This window comes from Neomonachus schauinslandi, chromosome 14 (assembly GCF_002201575.2).
Source record: "Neomonachus schauinslandi chromosome 14, ASM220157v2, whole genome shotgun sequence".
In the NCBI taxonomy this organism is placed as follows: domain Eukaryota; kingdom Metazoa; phylum Chordata; class Mammalia; order Carnivora; family Phocidae; genus Neomonachus; species Neomonachus schauinslandi.
The window spans coordinates 52104563-52112120 of NC_058416.1; positions in this window are offsets into that span (position 1 = coordinate 52104563).

Consider the following 7558-nt stretch of genomic DNA (forward strand, 5'->3'; position numbering starts at 1 on the left):
CATGCAAAAGAATGAAACTGGACCACTTTCTTTCACCAAACAAAAATAAACTCAATGGATTAAAAACCTAAATGTGAGACCTGAAACCATAAAAATCCTTGAAGAAAGCACAGACAGTAATCTCTCTGACATCGGCTATAGCAAGTTCTCACTAGACATGTGAAGGGAAACAAAAGCAAAAATGTACTGGGACTTCATCAAGATAAAAAGCTTTTGTACAGCAAAAGAAACAGTCAACAAAACTAAAAGGCAACCTACAGAATGGGAGAAGATATTTGCAAATGATATATCAGATAAAGGGCTAGTATCCAAAATCTATACAGAACTTACAAACTCAACACCCAAAAAACAAATAATCCAGTTAAGAAATGGGTGAAGACATGAACAGACATTTCTCCAAAGAAGACACAGAAATGGCCAGTAGACCATGAAAAAATGCTAAACATCACTCGGCATCAGGGAAATACAAATCAAAACCTCAATGAGATACCACCTCACACCAGTCAGAATGGCTAAAATTAACAAGTCAGGAAACAACAGATGTTGGTGAGGATGCTGAGAAAGGGAAACCCTCTTAACTGGTGGTGGGAATGTGAGCTGGTGTAGCCACTCTGGAAAACAGTATGGAGGTTCCTCAAAAAGTTAAAAATAGAGCTACCCTACAACCCAGCAATTGCACTACTAGGTATTTATCCAAAGAATACAAACATAGTGATTCAAATGGGCATATGCACCCCAATGTTTATAGCAGCAATGTCCACAATAGCCAAACTATGGAAAGAGCCCAGATGTCCATCAATAGATGAATGGATAAAGACGTGTATATATATGCACAATGAAATATTACTCAGCCATCAAAAAGAATGAAATCTTGCCATTTGCAATGATGTGGATGGAACTAGAGGGTATTATGCTACGCAATATAAGTCAGAGAAAGATAAATATATGATTTCACTCATTTAGAATTTAAGAAACAAAACAGATGAACACAGGGGAAGGGAAGGAAAAATAAAATAAGATGAAAACAGAGAGGGAGGCAAATGATAAGAGATGCTGAACTACAGGGAACTGAGGGTTGCTGAAGGGGAGGTGGGTGGGGGGATGGGGTAACTGGGTGATGGGCGTTAAGGAGGGCACTTGAAGTAATGAGCATTGTATGCTGTATGCAACTGATGAATCACTGAATTCTACCTCTGAAACTAATAATACAGTATATCTTAATTAAACTGAATTTAAATAAAAATTTTTTTAAAAAAAGAATTCCTAGCCACAGCAATCAGACAAGAAAAATAAGAGGCAAAAAATAAAAAATTAAGAAGAATAAGAGGCATCCATATTGGTAAACAAGTTAAGCTTTCCCTATTCACAGATAACATGATACTATACATAGAAAATCCTAAAGATTCCACACACACACAAAAAAAACCTGCTAGAATAAACAAATTCAGTAAAGTGGCAGGATACAAAATTAATACCCCGAAATCAGTAGTGTTTCTATATACTAACAACAAAGTTGCAGGAAATTTTAAAAATAACATAATTTACAATTGCACCAAAAAGAATAAAATACCTAAGAATAAACTTAACTAAGGAGGTGAAAGACCCACACTCTGAAAATTATAAAACACTGATGAGAGAAATTGAAGATGACACAAATGGGAAAAATATTCCATGCCCATAGATTGAAAGAATTAATATTGTCAAAATGTCAATATTACCCAAAGCAATCTACAGATTCAATACAATCCCTGTCAAAATACCAACAGCATTTTTCACAAAACTAGAACAAAGAATTTGTATGGAACCACAGAAGACCCCGAATAGCCAAAACAATCCTGAGAAAGAAGAACAAAGTTGGAGGTATCACAATTTCACATTTCAAGATATACTACAAAGCTGTAGTTAACAAAACAGTAGGGTACAGGCACACACACACAAAAAGACACAAAGATCAATAGAACAGGAAAGCGATCCCAGAAATAAGCCCACATATATGATCAATTAAACTATGACAAAGGGGGTTAGAATATACAATGGGGAAAAGACTACCTTTCCAATAAATGGTGCTGGGAAAACTGGACAGCTACATGCAAAAGAATGAAAACGGACCACTTTCTTACACCATACATAAAAATAAGCTCAAAATGGATTAAAGGCCTAAATATGAGACATGAAACCATTAAAACTTTAGAAGAGAACATAGGCAGTAATTTCTCTGACATCAGCCATTTTTCTAGATATATCTCTTAGGGCAGGAGAAACAAAAGTAACAATAGTAAAGTACTACATCAAAATAAAAAGCTTTCACACAGCAAAGGAAACCAACAACCAAACAAAAAGACAACCTACTCAATGGGAGAAGATATTTGCAAATGATTCATCCACTAAGGGTTAATATCCAAAATATTTAAAGAACTCAAACAACTCAACACCAAAAAAATAAACAACTGATTAAAAAATGGGAAGAGGACCTGAATAGGCATTTTTCCAAAGAAGACATACAGATGGCCAACAGACACATGAAAAGATGCTCAACATCACTCATCATCAGAGAAGTGCAAATCAAAACCACAATGAGATACTACCTCATACCTGTCAGAATAGCTAAAATCTAGAAGACAAGAAACAAGCGTTCGTGAGGATGTGGGGAAAAAGGAATCCTCATGCACTGTTGGTGGGAATGTAAACTGGTACAACCACTTTGGAAAATAGTATGGACATTCCTCAAAAAATTAAAAATAGAACTACCATATGACCCCTAATTCTACTCTTGGGTATTCATCTAGGGAAAATGAAAACACTATTGGAAAAGATATATGTACCCTAGATGTCTATTGCAGCATTTTTTGCAGTAACAAAGACATGGAAGAAACCTAAGTGTCCATCAGTAGATGAATGGATAAGGAAAATGTGATGTATATACACAATGGAATATTACACAACCAAAAAAGGATGAGATCATGCCATTTGAGACAACTTGGATAGACCTAGAGATTATTATGCTAAGTGAAGTTAAGTCAGACTGAGAAAAACAAATAGTATATGATTCTACTCATAAATGGAATCTAAAAAAAATAACACAATGAATAAACAAACAAAAAGCAGAATCAGAACTATAAATATAGAGAACTGATTAATGGTTGCCAGAGGGGAGGTGGAAGGTTGGCAAAACACATAAAGGGGAGATGGAGATACAGGAGGAGTATGTTCTAACACATACACACACAGACACATATACAATACTACTACTACTACTAATAATAATAAAAAGAAGGTAGGAGGAAACTTTGGGAGGTGATGGACATGTTTATGGCCTTGATAGTGGTGATGGTTTCACAGGTATATACTTATTCCCATACTCATCAAGTTGTATACATTAAATATGTACAGCTTTTTCATGTCAATCACACCTCAGTAAAGTGGTTTAAAAATAAAGAAAGAAACAAGTAAATAATAGTGTGAGATTTGGAGTGAAACAGACTGGGGTTCAGATCCCAGTTTTGCTACTTATTAGCTGTATGACTCTGACCGAATCACTTAAACTCTCTGAATCTCACTTTGCTCATCTGTAGAATGAGGACACCACAGATGGAATAATAGGATGTCTGGGATTGTCTTTTTAACAATCCAGGTGGGAGGAGTAGGCAGGGGTATAAAGTAATCAAAACTGGTCATAGGTTGATAATTGTTGAAGTTGAATGATGGGTATATAGAGGTTCATTATAACATTGTCTTTACATCATTATTACATCATTACATCTTTATATTGTTCATTACATAATTATTTTGTGTATGTTTTAAATTTCCATATTATAAAGCTTGGAAAAATTCGTTTAAAAATATGAATACCTCATCAGGAAAATGGATAATCAGAAGGAACTGTTGATAATTCATGAAAGAAATATGAATGACCTAATATTTTTAAATGTTTGGTGTTACTAATAATTTTTAAATGTAAATTTTACGAATAAAAATGGAATCTCCTAAGTGATGACCATAGGTGGAATTTAAGCAACAAAACAGATGAACATGGGGAAGGGAAAAAAAGAGAGAGAGAGAGACAAACCATAAAAGACTTTTAACTATAGAGAACAAACTGAAGGTTGCTGAAGGGTATTAAGGGGGGCACTTGGTGGGATGAGCAATGGATGTAATATGTAAGTGATGAATCACTAAATTCTACTCCCAAAACCAATATTTTTTTTATTCTTATGTTAATCCCCTACATTACATCATTAGATTTAGATGAAGTGTTCCATGATTCATTGTTTGTGCATAACACCCAGTGCTCCATGCAGAATGTGCCCTCCTCAATACCCACCACCAGGCTAACACATCCTCCCACCCCCCTCCCCTCTAGAACCCTCAGTTTGTTTTTCAGAGTCCATCGTCTCTCATGGTTCGTCTACCCCTCCGATTTCCCCCGCTTCATTCTTCCCCTCCTGCTACCTTCTTCTTCTTCTTCTTTTTTTCTTAACATGTATTGCATTATTTGTTTCAGAGGTACAGATCTGAGATTCAACAGTCTTGCACAATTCACAGCGCTTACCAGAGCACATACCCTCCCCAGTGTCTATCACCCAGTCACCCCATCCTTCCCACCCCACCCCCCACTCCAGCAACCCTCAGTTTGTTTCCTGCAATTAAGAATTCCTCATATCAGTGAGATCATATGATACATGTCTTTCTCTGTTTGACTTATTTGGCTCAACATAATACCCTCCAGTTCCATCCATGTTGTTGCAAATGGCAAGATCTCATTCCTTTTGATGGCTGCATAATATTCCATTGTATATATATACCACTTCTTCTTTATCCATTCATCTGTCGATGGACATCTTGGCTCTTTCCATAGTTTGGCTATTGTGGACATTGCTGCTATAAACATCGGGGTGCACGTACCCTTTCAGATCCCTACTTTTGTATCTTTGGGGTAAATACCCAGTAGTGCAATTGCTGGATCATATGGTAGCTCTATTTTCAACTTTTTGAGGAACCTCCATACTGTTTTCCAGAGTGGTTGCACCAGCTTGCATTCCCACCAACAGTGTAGGAGGGTTCCCCTTTCTCTGCATCCCCGCCAACATCTGTCGTTCCCGGACTTGTTAATTTTAGCCATTCTTACTCGTGTGAGGTGGTATCTCATTGAGGTTTTGATTTGGATTTCCCTGATGCCGAGCGATGTTGAGCACTTTGTCATGTGTCTGTTGGCCATTTGGATGTCTTCTTTGGAAAAATGTCTGTTCATGTCTTCTGCCCATTTCTTGATTGGATTCTTTGTTCTTTGGGTGTTGAGTTTGATGAGTTCTTTAGAGATTTTGGATACTAGCCCTTTATCTGATATGTCATTTGCAAATATCTTCTCCCATTCTGTTGGTTGTCTTTTGGTTTTGTTGACTGTTTCCTTTGCTTTGCAAAAGCTTTTTATCTTGATGAAGTCCCAATAGTTCATTTTTGCCCTTGCTTCCCTTGCCTTTGGTTTCTAGGAAGAAGTTGCTTCAGCTGAGGTCAAAGAGATTGCTGCCTGTGTTCTCCTTTAGGATTTTGATGGACTCCTGTCTCACATTAAGGTCTTTCAACCATTTGGAGTCTATTTTTGTGTGTGGTGTAAGGAAATGGTCCAGTTTCATTCTTCTGCATGTGGCTATCCAATTTTCCCAACACCATTTGTTGAAGAGACTGTCTTTGTTCCATTGGACATTCTTTCCTGCTTTGTCGAAGATTAGTTAACCATAGAGTTGAGGGTCCATTTCTGGGCTCTCTATTCTGTTCCATTGATCTATGTGTCTGTTTTTGTGCCAGTACCATGCTGTCTTGATGATGACAGCTTTGTAATAGAGCTGGAAGTCCGGAATTGTGATGCCGCCGGCTTTGCTTTTCTTTTTCAACATTCCTCTGGCTATGCGGGGTCTTTTCTGGTTCCATACAAATTTTAGGATTATTTGTTCCATTTCTTTGAAAAAAGTGGATGGTATTTTGATGGGGATTGCATTGAATGTGTAGATTGCTCTAGGTAGCATTGACATCTTCACAATATTTGTTCTTCCAATCCATGAGCATGGAATGTTTTTCCATTTCTTTGTGTCTTCCTCAATTTCTTTCATGAGTATTTTATAGTTTTCTGAGTACAGATCCTTTGTCTCTTTGGTTAGATTTATTCCTAGGTATCTTATGGTTTTGGGTGCAATTGTAAATGGGATCGACTCCTTCATTTCTCTTTCTTCTGTCTTGTTGGTGTATAGGAATGCCACTGACTTCTGTGCATTGATTTTATATCCTGCCACTTGACTGAATTCCTGTATGAGTTCTAGCAGTTTTGGGGTGGAGTCTTTTGGGTTTTCCACATAAAGTATCATATCATCTGCAAAGAGTGAGAGTTTGACTTCTTCTTTGCCGATTTGGATGCCTTTGATTTCTTTTTGTTGTCTGATTGCTGTGGCTAGGACTTCCAATACTATGGTGAATAGCAGTGGTGATAGTGGACATCCCTGCCACGTTCCTGACCTTCGGGGGAAAGCTCTCAGTTTTTCCCCATTGAGAATGATATTCGCTGTAGGTTTTTCATAGATGGCTCTTATGATATTGAGGTATGTACCGTCGATCCCTATACTCTGAAGAGTTTTGATCAAGAAAGGATGCTGTGCTTTGTCAAATGCTTTTTCTGCATCTATTGAGAGGATCATATGATTCTTGTTCTTTCTTTTGTTAATGTATTGTATCACATTGATTGATTTGCGGATGTTGAACCAACCTTGCAGCCCAGGGATAAATCCCACTTGGTCGTGGTGAATAATCCTTTTAATGTACTGTTGGATCCTATTGGCTAGTATTTTGGTGAGAATTTTTGCATCCATGTTCATCAGGGATATCGGTCTGTAATTCTCCTTTTTGATGAGGTCTTTGTCTGGTTTTGGGATCAAGGTAATGGTGGCCTCATAAAATGAGTTTGGAAGTTTTCCTTCCATTTCTATTTTTTGGAACAGTTTCAGAAGAATAGGTATTAATTCTTCTTTAAATGTTTGGTAGAATTCCCCTGGGAAGCCATCTGGCCCTGGGCTTTTGTTTTTTGGGAGATTTTTGATGACTGCTTCAATTTCCTTAGTGGTTATAGGTCTGTTCAGGTTTTCTATTTCATCCTGGTTCAGTTTTGGTAGTTGATACATCTCTAGGAATGCATCCATTTCTTCCAGATTATCTAATTTGCTGGCATAGAGTTGCTCATAATATGTTCTTATAATTGTTTGTATTTCTTTGGTGTTGGTTGTGTTATCTCCTCTTTCATTCATGATTTTGTTGATTTGGGTCCTTTCTCTTTTCTTTTTGATAAGTCTGGCTAGGGGGTTATCAATCTTGTTAATTCTTTCAAAGAACCAGCTCTTACTTTCATTGATCTGTTCTACTGTTCTTTTAGATTCTATTTCATTGATTTCTGCTCTGATCTTTATTATTTCTCTTCTCCTGCTGGGTTTAGGCTTTATTTGCTGTTCTTTCTCCAGCTCCTTTAGGTGTAAGGTTAGGTTGTGTACATGAGACCTTTCTTGTTTCTTGAGAAAGGCTT